This window comes from Etheostoma spectabile, unplaced genomic scaffold, assembly GCF_008692095.1.
Source record: "Etheostoma spectabile isolate EspeVRDwgs_2016 unplaced genomic scaffold, UIUC_Espe_1.0 scaffold379, whole genome shotgun sequence".
NCBI classification, from domain to species: domain Eukaryota; kingdom Metazoa; phylum Chordata; class Actinopteri; order Perciformes; family Percidae; genus Etheostoma; species Etheostoma spectabile.
The window spans coordinates 528138-549799 of NW_022605596.1; the positions used below are offsets into that span (position 1 = coordinate 528138).

General features: G+C 41.2%; 1 protein-coding gene and 1 long non-coding RNA gene across 3 annotated transcripts in view; both read left to right on the plus strand.

Annotated features, from left to right (window-relative positions):
- Nucleotides 1–21662, plus strand: part of fbxw4 (F-box and WD repeat domain containing 4) — a 72803-nt gene that overhangs the window by 13790 nt on the left and 37351 nt on the right. The gene's annotated exons all lie outside the window — the stretch shown is intronic.
- On the plus strand, nt 10569–17191 carry LOC116686510 (uncharacterized). Its single transcript, XR_004331278.1, has 3 exons — nt 10569–10579; nt 11133–11137; nt 17061–17191. It is a non-coding gene; the product is annotated as an uncharacterized LOC116686510 (long non-coding RNA).

Consider the following 21662-nt stretch of genomic DNA (forward strand, 5'->3'; position numbering starts at 1 on the left):
CTGCTCTACCAACTGTGCAATCTGGGCGCCCTGTACATGGTTTTTAGTGGTTCCCTTGACTGTGTTGAGAGACTCTGACCATTCCAGATAACATGTATAATATCCCACCGTCAATATATACTTTGCATCAAAAATAACTTTGTGTATCTTTTAGCTTTTTTCATAAAATCTAAAACACACATTGTTCTTCAATATATTTTTTCCCATTTACCAAAATGGATATAACTGAAATAGTTAGTGTGCCATGTCTTTATTGGTATATAAAAAGACTAAAGAAAAACTATCTGAATCAACTTGATGTGAGTGAAGTTCACTTTTTGTTGATCTCAACTGCACAGAGAATCGGGCCCTAATTTGGAACCATCTTATTTTAGTGACATGTCTTTTCTTTCCCATTTCCCATAAATAATGCAAACTGAAAACATCCTCTGTGTTCACCCATTGTCTTGTTACATTGATTTCCACAGTCACATCATGCTAACCACACCTCTCACTTTCTCTTTTGAACACAAGTACTATTTTTACTCGTTAATTAATTCCAGTCCCTTCCGTGTTTCCACATTTTTACATCTTCAGTGAAGTTCCTGCAATCATCTATTGTTTCGGGTCTTCCAACACCCTCTTCCAGGCGACCCAGACCTCAGCTTGTTTCCAGATGACTAGATACTTGCGGTTGTCGTCGTGGGCTACAGCCATCTCGAGGCTTTCTCTGCCGCATCTATGGTGTTGGCTTTTGTCCTCCTTTCTCCCTTAAAGCCCAATAGCCCCACTGCAGAGCCCCAGCATCCAACTTCAACCTGGAAGCAGCCACCTAGCCTGCAGTCCCAACCAGAGGGGACTTCTTTCTTGAAGGCCTTGTCCAAGTGATCTTCTTATGGAACTGTTCGCTCCAGCATGCCTGGAGGTTTCAGACATGAGAACCCATATCTGGTTGGATTATGGTGTGTCCCTTGCGGGGTCCGAGATTCCTGTAGATGCTGAGGGTCATGACCGCAAACAGCATGTGAAGGTGTTTTGAGTAGGGCTGGGCACTAAATTCGATACTTTTTAAGCTTCTTCTTCGTCCGCTTATCCAGTATCAGGTCGTGGAGGGAGCGGCTATTATTGCTATTAATTGCATGATTGTCCATAGTTAACTCGCCAATAGTCACAGTTTTTATCTGTACTGAATGTACTCTTAAAAAGGAATATTTTTAAATGTTTTACATAATGCTCTGATCACCATGAGAGGGGATAAATATGCTTGCTTCGTGAAATTGTTCATTATGATTGCAACCATCCAAAACAATGGCAAATACTCTTTTAGGATATTCTCCAGAATATCCTCAGAGGTACTGTATGCTAAACAAAATGCTAAAAGTGATGGTAGGAAGGGTAGAATAGAAAGAGAGAGAGAGAGAGAGAGAGAGAGAGAGAGAGAGAGGATCAAACGACCAGACTGTTGTACTAAAAGGAAATTACCATAAAAGCCATTATAGTACACAGTACTTGCTGTTCTTTGTCTATTAAACCATCATTTGGATATTAGCTTAAATGAGAGACTTTGTATTACATTATATTGTAGTATAGTGATGAGTAGGTCTAAATACAATCTGCAGTCAGTTGTTTTATATATATATATATATACAGTTTTCAGCATAATGAACATCTGCAGAATTTTGTTTTATCTGCTTTGGGTGATGTGTTAACATTCTGAGTTTAATTTGAATTATTATTATTTTTTGAATCCATGGAATATCATGGAAAAATGTGTATCTATACCCTTCTCAATGTCCTCCCTGTCTGTACCTCCCTCTCTCTGCCGTCTCCCCCCCCCCCCCCCCCCCCTGCTGTATACCTTGAATGTGCAGGTCCAGGTAATAAGAAGTGGGGCAGGTGGTTACCTAATAGTTGACTGAGGTGCTTCCGGCAGACCCTGGTGTCATTCAAACAAGACCCAACAGGTTAGAGTGTGGGCTGGGCAGCTCCAGATGTGGAGCGGCAGGCCAGCTCTCACACCGAGTCATGGCTGATAAGGTTTCTCGGACGCGGCTGACTTTGAGCTCAGCACTTGGCCGGGTGCAAACCCCGATCATAGGTTTCTTCTGTGGACTTGATATTTGGGTTTGAATTGGGAGAGCTCTCATTAGGCTGTCAGTCAGCATCCGCGATGCCGCTAGCTGCTGCTAACTAGCCGCTAAGTTTAACAGTGGTGGAGATGTATGGTTTAAAATGACAGTCATGTGACATAAGAAACGGTGCAATCCTTCTCACCACATTGAGGCATGTGTTTGTATGATAATGTATCTTTGAGGTTGTCTGATGCCAAGTTACAAAGTGTGAGTATGTTTCCATGAACATTTATTATTGGGACTTACCTTAGATTTTACTGTATGCGGGATATGATATTTACTCGGAACATATGGAAACTCGTTCATATCTTTGTGTGTATGAACTTAATGGTGTCTTGTTTTCTTATTGCCTGTGTGCAGCTTTTCCTAAGCACCAGGTCAAATTGAACAATGCCGGTAACACTGCTCACTCAGAGTAACATTAATAACTTATGTAAAATAATAATAAATAACACATTACTGGTTGTGCTTTTGGATAGGGGTGCACCAGTCAGATACTCAGGATTGGGTTCAATCCCAACTGGGCCAAAATTAATAAAAACAGGGAAACCTTTTTCCACAACATGAACATAGTTGTCCAGGCAGATATTGAACTAACTAAAATACAAAGGAATGTAAACAACAGTCCATCTCTAGTTATGGTGAAGGGTATCTGATGATGTGGGCGTGTGTGTGTTGGGGGGCTGGGGGGGGGGGGATGCATAATATCCTGATCAGTGAAATTACTGTGCCTGCCTCTATGGGAATTTAACATTGGGGTGTGTATACCTATGCCCCTTGTATTTTAAGGAAGAACATTTATTTAGTTATGATACTTGGTGTCCTTAAATGTTGGATTTTTAATCATTTTTAATAAGACACTAAGATCAATTTCCAAAAGATCATTTGTTTTATTCCTTTTTTTAGTCAACTGTAGCACTGTAGGTAAAGAGAAACCCAATTTTTGCGGTTTGGTTCTTGATAATAGGCTGTAAATACCCATTTGTAGACTACAAAGTAGTTCTTTTGAGGAATACTGAACACTTGACACAGCTCCTCTCAGACACCAGATGCCAAATATAGCGAGCATTGTGTCATTTCTGTATATAGCCATAATTAATATTTGGGTCTGCATGACAGGAAGCCATCAATTCAACAGATAGACAAAGCTGTGTTACAGGTTCCATGCCTTAAAAGAGCATATCAGGGGGGGATTTTTTCATTTTTATTTTTAAATAATTACAGTCCTGTGAAATAAGCAACCCATCTCACAGTAAGAAAGCAGAGATATGCATGTTCATTTGACTTTGATGGTCACTCATGCCCAGGAGCATAGAGCCACTAATGTCCTACATTACCCTGTGCCAATTTCCTGCCAGACTAGGCGGGTATCCTGACTTGGAGCTGGGGTGGGGTTTAGCGTGGGGGGTACGCTACACTGACCACTAGTGTAGAGAAGGGGGGCTGGGCAGAAGCCAGTGAAAGGAGAAGCTACCCTGAAGAGAGGTGAGAACAGGGAGGGGGGGGCGGGGGTCCAATTGTTTTGTCTAGAATTCCTCAAGCACAACTACAAAGATGTTGCAGGGGCCAAAAGCGCTTTTGAAAGTTCCCAAAAGAAGAAAATGATTGTTGGATAAACCGTCCCCGATTCGCAACTTTCTCACCACCGCTGGGGGGGGGGGGGGGGAAGACCTTTGACCTCCGGTATCAAAGTACAGGGTGACGCCACAGCAGCCACCCAGCCAGCCAGAGACGGCCCTCTCTGACTGCACCCCCACCCGCCGCTGCCACCACCAGCCAACCTCACACACTCCAATTTCACCCCCACTGCTCTGCCCCACTCAACCACAAGAAAAAGCCCGAAATTCATGTCTTTCTCTTTGGTCTCTCCCGAGCCGTCCCCGTGGCTCAGGAGTCAAGAATTCAATTAGTTAAAAAAAGAGAAGAAAAGAGCGAGGCTGCAACAATGCAGCGATAAGGGGGCAGAATGTGCGTTCCCACACGCTAAATACAGGGCGCTTTCCCTGGGGCCCACAGAGCCAGAGGACCCGCACCGCAGGAGGCGAGAATAATCACAGCTCCCAGTGAACCCCCTCATTACAAACACACACGCACGCACACACACACACACACCTTGCATTCCTTACACACACAGATAGCTTCATGCAGACACACATTACAGGCAGACATTCACTTGCCGAGAGACACACCTTGCAGACAGCCCACACTTACTACACACACTGGGAGAAACTTACACACACACACACCTTAGCACTTAAAGACCTCTCATTACATGCTGGCCTCATACAGGTGTTCTCAGGTCTCAGGTTTACCAGGGTAGAGTGTTTTCATGCAAGACACACACTGCCTTTGCAACTGTCCTGTTTCCAAACGTTCAAAACATCTCATATGTGCTGAATAATATTTGACAGATGATAAAGCATTCCAAACAAAATATACGGATAACTCAGATTGTTACACAAAGATTAATTAAAGCCTTCTGTCTGTTTCTGTTTATTAAAGTTACTGTAGTCACACATATTATACAGGGTTGCCATCTAGGATTTTTAAAATCACAATTTTAGGCCTTAGAAAGTCTTAAAGTATTGTGTTCTAGGTCTTAAATCATTGTAATACGTCCATGTAATGCTACTGTAGGACTGGGTTATATAGAGAAAATCAAATGGCACGATATTTTTTTACCAAATTGACTGTTGGTGCTTTCACAAAATATTTACACAATGAGATTTTACATAACTAATCATCCATAATGTGGATATTATGGCTAAACGGGTAAGTTCACTCTACTGTATTGAAGCTTTTTAAAATCAGGAACACTGACTGAGAATATACACAATCTTTGATGATATCTAGTCTGATATCACAATATCGATATGAAATCGAGATATTGCCCAGCCCTATGCTACTGTACTTCTAATGCTGTGCCGTGGGGTTGTAGTTCTTTCTTTTAATAGTCCAAATATAATTTGCTCTACAGATTATTATTACTCTATGTCGCTTTATTCAGTTTGAATAAATATATATAAATAGTATATTTACTTTGCAAGTGCTTTTGTGTCCCTGCATTTCATACTTTAATGTATTGATATACTGTAGGTCTTAAACTTCATTCATAAAAGTCTTAAAAAGTCTGAAATTAAGACTTGTGAAAACCTGCAGAAACCCTGCTATAATATCCTCCAGTAGAGCGTATTTAAAAAAAATGTAATACAATATTTCGATGGATTTGTATCTACCTTTTTATCAATTACTTAAGATGGGACTAGGTGGAATGATCAACAATATCACTATTACAGCTGAAATGATTGATCTATGTCTGTAAAATAGAAATTTAGTGCTGCTCATAAGTTTATGAACCCATGCTTAAGTTGACTAAAAAGAGGAATAAAAAAATCATCTTTTGGAAATTGATCTTAATGCCTAAATTAAAAAAATAGGAAGAATCCAGCCTTTAAGGACACCAACTTTCTTTTTGAATGAATAATGTATTGTATAATAAATATATATTTCTTCCTTAAAATACAGGGGGCATAAGTATACACCCCCCTATGTTAAATTCTTATAGAGGAAGGCAGATTTTTATTTTTAAAGGCCAGTTATTTTATGTATCAGGATACTATGCATCCTGATAAAGTTCCCTTGGCCGTTGGAATTAAATTTAAATTTATTTTATTTTTTTAAATAACTTTTTTTTATTTCAGTTAGCCTAATAGCTGCTTTGATTTGCATTGAGAGATGATTTTTATGGAACACAGCCCATGCCGATCTCTGGGTATGGTGAAGGGGATCATCATGGGTTCATAAACTTATGAGCACCACTGTAGATTACATACATACATATAGATCAAACTGTCAAACATTTTAATAATCAATGATTTCAGTCATTTAAAGTCTTTTTTCCTCATCACCATGAATTGGACTGTTCACTCAGACATACAGTTGCAAGACATTTTAAAGGCCATTTAAATATATTTTGGACTACATGATTAATTAATTAATCATAAAAAAAGAATGGACAGATTACCTGAGTTTGGGGAAAAACAATAACCCAACAATAACCAAGTTGATGCTAAATGCAACAAACTTGTCCACTTGTCTGATTGGTGTTCAGCTATGTTTCTATTGTACTTTTAGCTTAATAGTACTTTTTACCAAATGTATTGTAATTGTTATGTAAATATGTAATTTTACTTCTTTTAGGGTGCCATCTGTCTAGGGACTGTTGAAAAATAGTCTTTTGGCTAATATGCACTGTCCCTGTAATAAATAAATAAATAAAAAATAAATAGATTACATGAGACTGAAAAAAACTCCGGTAACACACTGTAATATAGTCATAAGCAATAAAGGTGTTTATTAATATACTAACCATAACCCGTTAGTGGAGGCTGTGGTATTAACAGATAATGGTATGTCTGCTTATCAATTGGTCATCCCCAAACATACTATATGCAGATATACGTTTATTTGTTATTATAATATGCAATTTTCTTTTTAAATAAAAATGACTCGTAATAGAGCAGACTCAGGGTTATGTTGTAGCCCCGCTGGTTTTTTATGTTTTTATGAAATATCTGTATTGACAGCATCATATCACAGGATTATTTACTGCCACGGAAGCCACAGGAAGGAGTAACACGGATTTTAGATTGTAAAGAACATGTTTTTTGTGTGTTATTATTTCTCAGAGCCCCATTTTGGAATTCTTTAGAAAACTCCCTCCACCCAAAGTGTTGTAGTCTACATGTGTGTAGTGATCCGGGGCACCGTGGAGCCCTAACAGCGTGGCAGTGTGTGATGTGTACGGACGGCAGTGTTATTCATACAGCACATTATCCTAATGAGCGTCACTCCCACCACATTTTGAGCAGGAGACAGCTCTGTGATCACTGAAGCTCTGCTTCTAGTGCACCCTCGTATAAAAGTTGTCCCTCGTGCTCCTTGCTGACCCCGGCCATACAAGCACTTGTCAAAGAGCCCTCCTTTCACTGGCTCACACCAAATGATTTTGACTTTAACTCGTTTTGCCCCAAAAAGGCGGATTTCTCCTTCATCAGCATCCATTCATCAGGCTACTTGTTGAATAGTAAGTCCTAATAGTGTTGCTGTGCTCCAGGGCTGCAATATATAGTCTTTTTGTCAACTGGCGCAGTCATAGGCTCATAACCCCCCCCCCCCATAAAAAAACTGGCCAGTGCAAAAACCTATGATAATTTCCTTTACATAAATAAAGACATTTGCACCCTAAAGTGATGCAGAAAAGGCACAAATCGTTGGAGAAAAATGTGCCACATTGCAGGAAATTAAGTGTTTGACATTCAAAATTTCCCTTTTTGCTCAAAAGTGGAGATCTTAACCCAAAGTTACACTCTTGGGCGTAATAAAACACATCGCCAAAAGGCTGCGGCATATCACAAAAGACACACAGAGATTTAGTTCGTTAAAAGAATCAGTAGAAAGACTGCACTTTAAAATCTGTCTTCTTTTGTTTTGTGCGGCCTTCTATATATTCAATAGAACATTCAATTTATTCAATAAAAGAATGTTAGAAATGATTTCCTTTTCATTTGTTTTGATTAACCGAATACTGAAAGCAGCAGAAATGCAGAACTGAGTCTACTTTAATATATTTATTTATCTCAATTAATATTGTTATCGTGATATTCAACGTCATCGCATATTTTCCTCATATCGTGCCGCCCTGCTATGCTCTGGTCTTTATAGGGATGTAGCTCCATGCTGTGACGTGTGTTTCCTCCCGATAAAGGCCTTAGGTCATTTCGAGGCATCCATTAATTAGTAATATTAATCACTCAAAAATACCCATGAATCCATGATATAGTCCAGGGCATACCATATATACTTTATGTATTTGTCATTGGGTTAATCTCTATTTAAAGAGAGACCTGTGATACACAGATGTTCCATATGGTCTTTATAGGGACAGTTTTGTCAGGATTCAGAAGTTTAGGTTTGATACATTTCTTACACGCACACACACACACACACACACACAGAAGCACATATCACAGATATGAAGAGACACATTGACAACACTCATTTATCTTTAGCTGTATTATTTAAGGGCCTGTGTGCAGGGTCACACAAACTAACTCAGTTCTCAGTGGGAACCCAGACACACACACACACACACACACACACACACACACAAATACCATGCTTTTTTGGCTTTTACAGCAGTATAAAAAGTAATGAGGGTTTTAAAAAACAAGTACACACTGATTAAATAAATGTATAGCGAGGGCAGGACTATTTTTTTTTATTTTACACATATAAATGGCTTCACTGTCCATGGTTATATTTTTATTTACCACAACGCACAAGTCGTGATGACCACAATGTGACCAGTCCGAACAAGAACTCTCTCATATCACCAAGCCGTTTTATTACTAAAGATACGTGGAATTACATTCAGTACAGTACCGTATCCTGTAAAATTCACTTCACCTTTAGTTCACCAAACGTGGCATTTTCTTGCTTTAAGAGATTTTGCTTTTATTTTTACAGCGCTCACTGGGACAGCTAGCTAACATTTGTGTGTGCGTGTGTGTGTGTGTGTGTGTGTGTGTGTGTGTGTGTGTGTGTGTGGTGTGTGTGTGTGTGTGTGTGTGTGTGTGTGTGTGTGTGTGTGTGTGTGTGTGTGTGTGTGGGGTGCTCTGACAGTTGTGCCGGTCCCATTCTGTTCCAGTCGGGTGAACAGAGCTGAGGCCGGCTGAGGAATGTCCTGGTGCCCCTACACACAGGAGACACAAACAGCACAAAAGGCCACAGGGGGGTGGGATGGGACAACAGGGTCCAGGCCGATGTGTGTGGTTGTTGTGTGTGTGTGTGTGTGTGTGTGTCCAGGCATAACAGTGTGAATCCGTGAAAGAAGGTGCATGTTTGTGTGCAGCATATGTTTCCCACATATCGAGTGTAAGAAAGGGCTAGAGGGAGCAAGGGAGTGGAGGCCGATAGTGAAAGAAAGAGAGAGAATTTGTGTGTGTGTGTGTGTGTGTGTGTGTGTGTGTGTGTGTCAGCGGGGGTCAGCACTTGTACCCTTTGGCCATTGTCTCCCTCCCTGACCGACATAAAAGCATCATAACCCTTTGAGCTCAGACATATTTAGAAAGCAGATAAAAGCACTTTTTACAAACTAGATACACGTCAGACACAAAGCCCGGGGTCAAGCGCAACAAATTAACAACCCTTTTTCTGACGTGGGGGTTGTTGGGGGGGTGACAGGGCAGAGCTAAACCGCCCCTGGAGTCCATAGCCAAATGCCTCCACATTCCCATAGCGGCGATGTGGGCTGTTCTCTTGCATTCATGTGTAATTGGTCCTCGGGGCAGAGGCTGAGATAAATACTCACTTACTTTTTGTGTTTGTATTATGTTGTCTTAATAGAAGACGTCTTTGGAATTCCTTAATTCCAACAAAAGTCAAGACGGCAATTATGAAGGAATTTAAATAATTTGTCACAATAGGGGCACAAGCGCCATCACAGCCAGGGTCCACACGTTGAAATCCCATACTTTTAAAAGGTTGCCCTGTTTAGGTAAGCTTTTGCATTTTCTGCAAATACGTGGAATTTACTGATAATAAGAGCAGGATTATACAGCTACATGGACTCAAAGTGAAATCCTCGTCACAGCTCGGGCCTCATCCTCACGTTAAATCTGCGACAGCTTGAATGGGTTTCTTTCTTTTTTTTCTCTCTTTAAGAGACACAATTAGTTCATCAGTCAATTAAATGAAATGTTATTAATTGTCATTTGTCAAGTCAAAAATGACAATCCTTTGCAGGTCTATACCATAGGGCTGCACGATATGAGGAAAATGTCAAAATCGATTATTTTCACTGATATTGCGATACAAGTCACAATATTAGAGGGAATGATTGTTTCTGTATCATTATTCTCATTTTTATTGAAAAATATATATAAACAAATACATTTTTTTTTTTTTTTGCGAGGATCTGTACCAAACATTTTTTCTCTAGTCTGTAGGATAGGATTTGTAGGCCTGGGTGTCTCTGCAGCACCACAATACTTTATTTTAGAACATATTTTGCCTTTAACAAATATTCCGCACCCCTGCAATTTGGATATTGCACTACTCCATATTGCGATTTATTGTGCAGCCCTAATCTATACTTGTTACATCACTGTAACGTGGTTTTGGACTGTTGGTCACACGCATCGAGCAATTTCACACTTTGTGCTGCACATCTATTGCTGTTTTCAAACATTTTAGATATTATATAGTTAACCAATCATTTGAGGGAACAACATCGTGCAGTACAAATTCAATAAAAGTAGTGAACTGATTATTAATTTAACTTGTGTGGAGCGTTGTTGGGAACCCTCCACGTTACTTTTTTGGAATATTTGTTTGAAAGAAACCCAAATTTTGGATATAGAAACTTTTTGGGAAGAGGTCAAATTTGACCCGAAGACAACAGGAGGGTTAAAGAACATAACAGAGCAGTTCTCTGCATTTGCTAATATTCGATGAATATTCCGCTATTATGGGCTACATTGTCAGGGATGATTTTTGTGACGAACACATATGAAATTTGCGTGCCAGCTTATTTGCTTGTCCTTATAATTTACAGCACTGGAGCTGTATTACATTAATTAAAATAAACAGGATCAGGATGCACAGTATCCTAATCCATGAATTAACTATCTTTTAATAATAAAAATCTGCCTGCCTCTATGGGAATTTAACATGGGGGGGTATGTACTTATGCCGCCTGTATTTTAAGGAAGAACATTTGTTTATTTGCAATACATTATTCATTCACAAAGAAAATTAAAAATTAAAAGGTTGGATTTTCCTAATTTTTTGAATTAAGGCATTAAAATCAATTTGCAAAAGATGTTTTTTTATTCCTCTTTGTAATCAACTTTAGCATGGGTGGGTACACTTATGCAAGCCACTGGATTTGAATGTCTGTATGTGTATATGTACGAATGTATGTTTGTTATGTTATTTGTGTGAGTCAGTGACTGTGAGTGTCTGTTTGTGTGTTTGGATTGTACCTCTCTTGTAATGTGTTACGTGTGTCTGGACCTTGAGTCTGTAAAATAAAGTTGGAATATGGGTTTTATGTATGCTTCTGTTTGGTCCGACCATTGGTCAGCATGGTCATCTCATCTGGAAATTCTGTGAATACGTGAAACTAGGTCCTGTGTATTGTTAGGTCTCTGTTATTACTTTGGTTGTGATGATATATTGAATGTTGATTGGTTTGGTGGCTGTTTTTAATGTAATTATGCCCGGCAATGTACAGATGCTTCAGTTTTGGGTGGACTCCCGGTAGAATAGATGTGGCTATGGCCCCAGCTAATGGAGATTCCAATAAATTTAATCAGATTTAAGCATTTTCTTCATCTGCACTTCTTGGCAAGACCTGGGTTTTAATTGTTTGTCAAAAAAGCATTCGATACATTGTGCATTGAACAATTTTGAGAACTGTTGTGAAATGCTGACTTAGTGTGGTTGGGAGGCCAGAGCAGTGGGATCTAAAGGTGCATTTCCAGGTGTGTCCTAAATCACTGCGTGGGATTAGAAGGCATTATGCGGCTGGATCAAAAACCTTGTGTCTAGTCATGCAGAGAGATTTGGTTCAGATGTTGATACAAAGAAAAAAAATACCACACCTGCTTAACAGGTGAGAGCAGTTTAAGTAGGCCAAACCGGGATTCCCCCTGGGCTGCACACAAGTAGTTCACACGTGCACCAGAGCAACAGTGAAATGAAAATGCTGGACCACATTCAGAACTGAAAGATTGCTCATTCTTGCTACTTCAGCTACATGTGTTATGTGCATTTCTTGTGTGCACGTCTTGATGTATTTGGTTGCCTGTTCTCCGTGCATCTGCGTGGGTTTCCTCTACCAGTCCAAAGACAGGTTAGGGTACCTGGCATCTCTAAATTGGCCGTATAATGCACGTCTGAAGGGTTGTCTGTCTGAGTCAGCCCTGCGATAGACTGGCGTTCCCCCCCTCTCAGCCAGTGGGAGCCGAGATACGCTGCAGGTCCTTGCACATGCTCATTGGGAAAATGGGTGGACGGTTTGTCTGTCTATCACACAGCTAAAGAAGCCATGATTTTATAATAGACTTCTTAACCCTTGTGTTGTCATCGCATCAACCATGAAAAAAAAAATATATATATTTTTAGTGTTGACATTTTCGGCACTTATTTCGACGGCCCATTTTTTGTGACAAAAAAAAATTAACTGAAAACAGGTCAGTTTGACCCAAGGACAACATAAGGGTTAATTCCATGTTATCTCTGTTTTAGCTACTAGCATGCTACGGTTAGCCACCTCGTCTCGGCTAGTGACATAGAAAGCCGTGCACAGAGGACATTCCAAAAACAGATCTCACTCAAAACAGCATGGATAGTTTTTTCCAAGTTTCTGTGCGTGTGGAAGCACCAGAGACACAAAAGAAATCCCACAAAACTTTAATTTTTTCATAATATGGGCACTTTAATAGTACATGTTTCTTGTCTTGTTGCTCTTGATGATGCAATCCATACACATTTATATTTGTATTAGTGCCGATTTGCGGCAGTTATTTACCCAACACTGAACAGGTAAATTCTGTTCATCTTTGTAAGTCTTTAAAGCGTGTTGGTAACTCCCGGGGGAGAGCGATATGAACACAGGGATCATGACAGACTCTCACATTGCTTCTTCTTCTGTTGTTGTGCAGCAGTGCGATCGCCAGCTCGGCGTCACTGTGTCACGAGCCAAACCATTAAGAGTTTGTTGTAGCAACCGACGTAGTAATAACTTAGATTCATGACACCTTTACACAGGTACAAGGGGACAAGGGAAAAGAAAATAGGCTAACAAACACAGAGTAAAGGGAATAAAATGGCCGCAGTACAACCACATTGCACTTTTTAAAAGTATTTGATGATTGAAATAGACATATAACATATCTGAGGGCTCACTTGGGACGTTTTTGAATCATTTACAGTCCTGTAATTGTCTCCATTTGTTGAAAGCCTGACCGAGACCTTGTCTCTCTCACTCCCTTTCCACTTTTAGTTATTCTTTGTTTAGTTTCCTTCTTTCCTGTGATGGCCCTGGCCCAGTATCAGCCATAACTACAGAAGATAACTTCTCAAATGAATTAAACAGAAATCTCCCGCTACCTTTTACCTGGCTGGATACACTAACGCAGGATTTTCCCGGTGTTACACTGAAATCTGCGACCCGTCAGGACGTTACTGTAGTGGCGTCTACCTGCCGTAAATCATGTCAAAAAAATTCACTGTGAGTCTCGTTTGCTGTTACAGGTCATTTATGATCATCAGATACAATATGAAAACACTCCTGATGAAAAATGAAGCCGTTTCAGAAACATTCAAATGTTACTTTAAGGCAGCAAGTGGAGCTTGGCTTGGGTCTTAAGGATTGTTGGGTGTAAGAACATCACAGGGTACGGGCTAGACCTGCTCTTTTATGAAAAGCGCAGTGAGATAACTGTTGTTGTGATTTGGCGCTTTATGAATAAAATTGAATTGAATTGAAGGACAAAACCCTAAAGCCTAAACCGTACAGACACTGCTCGGCTATGTATCCCAGCTACAACCTTATTGCTTAATATTTCTGCTGTCTCTCTCACACAGACACACACACAGCGCTCTGCTAATGTTACATTCACTGCTAACTGCTAACTTCATTCACCATCACACACACACTCTCTTTTTCTCTTTTTAACGCTCACTGGCTCACATTATATGCACATGTGCGCTGAGTTATTCCTCAGGAGTTTGCTACTTGTTGTATAGCCTCTAAACACATTTTATTTTAAAAATGATTCCCAGATGCTCAGACTCGACGGGCGCCCGGCAGCGTTACATAATAATTGTCCAGGAGCTTATCGATACTACGGTTCTGACCAACCCAGAACCAACTAGATTAGTACAGGCTCTCGGTGCCCATCCTTACTGTGCGGTCACTTTGTTAATTTGGAGCTAACAATGTTGGTACTGTTAGACTTAACTCCCAGCAGGGGCTCTCACACTTTGTACTGTGTGTGGGTGTGTGTGTGTGTGTGTGTGTGTGTGTGTGTGTGTGTGTGTGTGGTGTGGTTGTGTGTGTTGTGTGTGTGTGTGTGTGTGTGTGTGTGTGTGTGTGTGTGTGTGTGTGCTCCCGATGTCTTTGCTCAGCTTGTATGATTGAGCGTGCATGAATGAGTGTTGTGAATGTGTGTAGATGTGTCTCTTCATATCTGGGATTTGTGCTTATGTATGTGTTGTGTGTGTGTGTGTGTGTGTGTGTGTGTGGTGTGGTTCCCACTGAGGACTGAGTTAGTTTGCGTGACCCTGCCACACAGGCCCTTAGATAATACAACCAGCTGATGAGGTTACCCAAACGGCAGCAAAGGCCCAGCATGCTGCTAATGATGAGAGAAGGAGGGAGAGGGGGAGGCAGGGGAGGCACAGATCGGGACTCTGTTTGGTCAGAGATATGACTGTGTGTGTGTGTGTGTGTGTGTGTGTGTGTGTGTGTGCATATGTGTGTTTAGGGGGACACCTGCCCCACATTAGGCGAGAGAGGCTCTGACCTTAGCAGCTATAATATCAGTGCAAGCACTGACCTCAGATCAGGCCTGGTTGGCCCTTCCACGGGGTGAGAGAGCTGTGGGAGACGAGGGGGGAGTCATTCTTTCATTGTATGGCTGGTGTCCTCTGTCCTGCCTCTGCCAGCACCCCGGCCCAGTGAGGGGTGAGTAATGTGAGTAATGGAGAGTAATAGGGTCCAGACAGTGAGTGTGACCGTAACCCTATTGTATCCTGTGTCAGCGGGGTCAGAGGTCACCCACCGAGCATACTGGTCCCGGCCCCACCCGACCCATTTGGGCCATAAATGAGTTTACCCAACACTAATTACCGAGGGCCTGCCAATGGGCCGCACTGCTTAATGGGCCTGACAGCTGCCTGTATGCCGCACTTAGATGCCCCCCCACAGCCCCATCCTTCCATCCCTTTAACCCCCCCCCCTACACATCCCACTCCTCACCACCTTCCTTTGACAGTACATGTGTGTGTTGATGCCAACAGCATCCCTCAGTCATTTGGCTTGCTTCCCTATGGACTGCAGTCTTTTTTTAGAAAAGCCATCTACCCTATTGGATGAATTCCATTTGACTATTCATGTTTTATTAAGGGCATCAGTGGGGTATTGAGGTATAATAATATCTATAGAAGGTACACTCAATAGAAAATGTCCACAAAATACGGCCCAGTTGACATCTCCAGACCATTTCGGTCGAGTGTGTAGGTGCACTTTCAGAATAGGTGAGACAGAAATGAGGAAGTGCTTCTTGCATGGTGGTTCTTAAAAAAATAATACCACCCAGTATAATTGGTTATTGTGTTTGGGCGCCTTGTTGGCATTGGCGGTTTAAGGCGATGACCAATAACTGGTTTGGGTCTGGCCAGGGACCTTTGTTGCCTTTGGTCTCTTTATCCTTGTTTCCACTGACAGTACATAGACATAAAAAACAACCAATCCACGCCGTCCTCTTTGTCGTCCACTACAGTACATTCCAGAACAGATAAAGAAAGAGAGACTGGAGATGCGTCTTTGTAGAAAACTGTGAATTGTTGCTTGTTGTAGGAATGCTCTTTTGTGTGTGTGTGTGTGTGTGTGTGTGTGTGTGTGTGTGTGTGTGTGTGTGTGTGTGTGTGTGTGTGTGTGTGTGTGTGTGTGTGTGTGTGTGTGTGTGTGTGTGGTAAATACCACTCCTCATAAATTCAAATTTTTTCCCCTCAAAATGCAGTTAGGAAACATGTTTCTGTAATACCAAAAATCCTAAATGTCATTGTAAACTGAGATAAGATAAGAAGTTTCTGTAATGAGGCCCCAGCGATGAAATGGATGTTTTTGTTCCTTGAAATAGCCTGGTCCCATATAGCTAGCTGTTAGCAAATGACGCCCATATTCTAGAAGCGGTAGGGGACGCTACTATGCCATGACAGGCGTATTTCTCCAGACACAGGGAAGCACAATGTCGAGGGTAGAGCTGTATGCAGAGCGGGCCAAGCAATCGGCCCCTTCCCAACATGCATTGCACTGGTAGAAGACAAATGTGACTATCACTTTCCAATGTGAGGAGAGAGCAGATTTGAGTCGCGCATGCATCACTTTGCGACAAGTAGCATATAAGATGCTAACAAGAGACTTCTGTAATGTCAACACAGGGAAAATGGACCTACTTCACAAAGGTGGTTCACTGCTAGCTTAGCTACAAGTTAGCATCAAACACAACAAAGGCTGTCAGTTGAATGGTGTTTTGAGCTAACGTTAGCAATCAAACAACCATAGATAGCTACGTTTCTGAAATGATTCCCATCTTCTGTTATGGTTTATAAGGATAAGAGTTTGTTATTTCATGGATTTCACAAATTTCAGCATGACAGTTATGTCGTAAACCGTTCAAATCTGAGCATGCACGACTCAAATCTGCACTCTCCTCACATCGGGGAGTGACAGTGACAACAGGACAGGAGCACTGGTTGTCTTGTTTAGATGAAGGGACAGACTCGGGTCACATTGGGACCGTGTTCCTGATCTGGGCTCTACCACAGCCGGCGCTGATGGCTTCCTTCCTCTCACTGAGGTTTGCAGGCAGGGAGTCAACCTTTGGGTCAACATAATTGTGGTTTCTGCTTTGAATATACATACAGTCAGTTCCTGAAACAATTTCTGGGATTTTCTTTTGCCCGTACATATCTAGTTAAGGCCATCTGGTTTATCTACAGGCTGCAAATGACTTGTTAGCAATATCCTCAAGAATAACAAAATCTCAATCCTTAAAAATGTCGATCCCAACAGTTCATGATCCCCATGCAGGAGGCATACTTTAAGGTTGTCATATTCAATTCAATTTTATTTATAGTTTCAAATCACAAAAGTAGGACACTTTACAGATAGAGTAGGTCTAGATCAAACTCTATAATTTACATTAACCCAACAATTTCCCACCAGCAAGCATCTAGTGCGACAGTGGTGAGGATAACTTCCTTTTTAGGTAGTGATCTCGCACAGACCCTGGATCTGCCGCTGCCAGTTGGAACACAGAGACACTGATACAGATATACATGATATGATTCATAACTATTAGCAGTTGGAATGGTGTGCCGTGGCACTTATAGTAGCAATAAAGATGATCAAAATAAGACTAGAAATAATAGTTTTTGCAATGCAGGGCAGCAGCTGCCTGTGCAGGATGGGAAAGGCCAATGAAATAATGAAACTGATGCTTACATTTGGAGGCCCAATAATTATGTATTTGGATTAAAATATGTCTCAGTGTGTACCTGCGAGAGGTCTTACTTTTGCCATTCAACTTTCTGTTGATTCGCCCAGAAATGATGTCATTTAATGGTTCAGTTCAATGACATTTATTTCTTAAGTCAAATATCAAGTAAACAAACTTCTTGGTTTCATGTCATTTTCAATTATAGTTTGGGGTTTTATTCATCTCTTTAGAAAGACTTTACATGTTTTTTGGTTTCTAGGAGTAATAACGTTATACATTAGCCAAGGAGGTCCGGTTTTTGGTTTGGTTTGTGGGTGTGTTTGGCTGCCAGCAGGATTACGAAACAACTACTAGCCCGATTTTAATCATTTTAACTTGGTGTAAGGGTTTAGAATGGACCAAGGGAGAATCCAATTCAGATCTAAGACGGATACACAAACTATTTCTCACTTTTCCAACATTGTGAGATAGGGCGTGCTTTGGCTGACTTTTAGAGTGCCCTTCTAGTTTATCATAAACTGAGTAGCAGCTCTTGTGTGTGTGTGTGTGTGTGTGTGTGTGTGTGTGTGTGTGTGTGTGTGTATGGGAGGAGCAGGTATCGCGGTGTCTGAAGGAATCACTGGAATAATTAAGGTGACCTGTGTGTCTACACTTATTATTCCTCAAACTGAAGGACGTTAGCACATATCTCTTCAGATATTGATACAACAAACCTTAAAAGTGCCATATTCTGCTCATTTTCAAGTTCATAAATGTATTTGGGTTGTAGCAGAATAGTTTACAAAAAAACATTTTCAAAAAAAACACATATTTGTTTGTTGTACAGCACATTGCTAGATCCTGTTTTCACACTGTGTGTTTAGGTCTCTGTTTTAGCTCGAGAGTATGTCTGGTGACAGACTATGCACACGCCATCACTAACAGGGAACGTTGTAGAGCGTCCTATGGTGGACAGACTATGCAACGCATCACTAACAGGGACGTTGTAGAGCGTCCTCTGGTGAAGACTATGCAACGCCATACATAACAGGGACGTTGTAGAGCGTCCTCTGGTGGACAGACTATGAAAACCATCCCTACAGGGACGTTGTAGAGCGTCCTGGTGGACAGACTATGCGACGCCATCACTAACAGGGACGTTGTTAGAGCGTCTATGGTTGGACAGACTATGCAACGCCATCACTAACAGGGACGTTGTTAGAGCGTCCTTGGTGGACAGACTATGCCAAGCCACACTAACAGGACGTTGTAGAGTCGCCTCTGGTGGACAGACTATGCAACGCCATCACTAACAGGGACGTTGTAGAGCGTCCTCTGGTGGAGAACTATGCACGCCATCACTAACAGGGACGTTGTAGAGCGTCCTCTGGTGGCCAGACTATGCGACGCATCACAACAGGGACGTTGTAGAGCGTCCTCTGGGGACAGACATGCAACGCCATCACTAACAGGGACGTTGTAGAGCGTCCTCTGGTGGGACAGACATGCAACGCCATCACTAACAGGACGTTGTAGAGTTCTGTGACGACATGCAACGCATCACTAAAGGAGTTGTAGAGCGCTCTGGTGGCAAGACTAGCAACCCATCACTAACAGGGACGTTGTAAGCGTCCTCTGGTGGACAGACTATGCGACGCCCTCACTAACAGGGACGTTGTAGAGCTCCTCTGGTGGACCAGACTATGCGACGCCATCACTAACATATATGTTGAATATGATATGTCTGCCATCTGCCTGGTTTTTATCATGTCATGAAGACTTTTTTCTCATACTCTGAATCTTGGACTAGTCTTAATGATTGCAACCTCTCAACTCCTATCATCCTCCCAATTGCCATTATTTTAAAATGAACTGCTCATTTTATCTGTTTAATCATCAATCCCCTAAATGTACGCTGGTTTAGCTAGGAATTGTCAGACCTGTTATAATATGCATAGTTTTATTATACTGATTTTATATCCGTGTGTGTCGTGTGATGATTGGACAACACAGCTCTCGTTAAAGCCTTGTTTGTAAAAGGGTGCAATTGTTCTATTCTATAGTCTGCTAAAATGAAATATGAAAATAGCACATTCACTTTAATACGGTGATCTTACAATGTATTAGGATTTATACGTTTCACTTTTAAATGTATCCTTTATGTAGATTTTTTAATGATGTGTCCATCTTGGTGTACACAAAGTCACTCACACTTATTTATTTTTTCTTTTTCGGGAATTTTAGCCTTTTTTTCCAACCTGGACCCATAGTTCCCTATGTTTTTGTGTCTAAGGTGACTGATGGGAACAGCATTTTCGACAGGTCGGTCGTGGTGAAACAAGCTACAATGTAAGTTAACAGGCAGCTTGTATTAATTCACACAAAGTGATTGTTTGGCCGCTGACAGACTCAGTAATATTTATATATAGTTTTGATTTTCATTATGTCAGAGCAGCTTCTTGACTTCCGCTCAACATCCCGATGCGAAGAGGGGAGAAGTTCTCACAGCATGCGGTGCCTGTTACAAAGGTCTGTAGAGGGAGAGAGGAGAGAGAGAGAGAGAGAGAGAGAGAGAGAGAGAGAGAGAGAGAGAGAATCAATAATCTCACAGAACTACGCAAATCAGCGGAGCTCAAACTCTGGAAAAGTGTTAATGACATAACTTTTGTTTGATTAACAGAGTATCATGTGGTACTCAATAGATTCAAAATAAAAATTATTAAAAAAAATAAATTGGATTGCCGGAAATCTGAATGAATGACACGACAACAAAAATCCCAAAATTCCTTGACCTTTGAATAGCTTCAGGCGTCATATATCGGCCTCGGTATTTAATGTATTCATGCTTGTGCCCACTAAGTATTCATTGCATTACTTTCATTACCAACAATTACACTTGTGTTGTCTTTGGGTCAAATTTAACCCATTATTCAAAGATCTCTACAGAAATAAGGGTTTCTAAATTTAATAACCCCAAAATAACATGTGAGATGGATTCCACACATTTCATTTGCAAATAGGATCTTACCTCATTGACTTGGGAGTTTAAAAAAAGAAAAATGTTTCAAAACCCAAACTGAAAGTTGACATTACACCTTCTGTAATTATCCTTATTAATAGGAGTCTAATAATTCATAATTTCTGGTGTTTTAACTTAAGAATTACTTAAATAACTATAATGGGTTTATTGACCGTGAATTCCAAAAATGTAGTAAATGTAAAACTGGTAATAGTTGGGGTGAGTGGTTTATATATGGTAGTGAAAAGAAGCTTTAAATGTCCAAAAAGAGCCAGAAATATTGAAAAAAAACAGACAAAAGTGCAGATAAAGAGACAAAAACCAGAAAAAGGGTTTTATTATAATTATTTGATTGATTTTTAGTGGTCCTGTAGGAGGAAAGTACGTGTACTTCATTGGTTAAGGACGGCGTGCTGAGGAGACAGCGCAACACCGCCATGTAGGGCTGTTCTACCACTCGGGATTTAACAAACAATGATTCTCCTTGCTGTCACATAGCAGACACACACACACACACACCACACACACACACACACACACACACACACACACACACGCACAATAACCCTGCCTCCATCCACCAAACATGTTTCCCAGCAGAAGAAAGAGAATAAAACTACAACAGTCGTGATCCTTTGATTGGAGTGGCAGGTTCGAATTAGCAGCCTAGGTATGCACGGTGAATACCACGCATGTGGAGAGGCGGGGGAGCAGTGAAAGGAGAGGGGAGGAGTGCTGTGGGAGTGGGCTGATGGGGTGTGTTTGGGTGTTAGAAGCTATGTAGAGGGTGGGGTGGTGACCAGGGGTGCTGGTGGTAGGGGGGCTTCTGTTGGGCCGGGCCGAGTCTCAGGGCTTAGTGCCCTCCTACAGGGTTGACGGACAGGGGGGAGGGCCAACCTTCTACACCCAGAGAGATAGTTACTGACGTGCTGTTGGCTGGATGAGAATACCATAGATGAAGGAGACAGATAGAGAAATAATACACATCATGAAGTGGATGGAGAAGGGAAATCACTACGAAATGTTCTATCGGTTGAATGTTTGCAGGAGGGTGGGCAGCTCGGACTGCAGGCTTTGAACAGTTACACATTTGAAGCCAGTGAACATATGATTTGTAACACCATAATAAAAATGGTCTGGTAAGCCAAAAGTACCATTCAGATAATAATAAACAAAACTGAAGCTACAAAGACTGTGTAACTGAAGTTACAAACATGCTGCTTTTTTTATTCTTTACCAATGCAGTTCACATAGAGA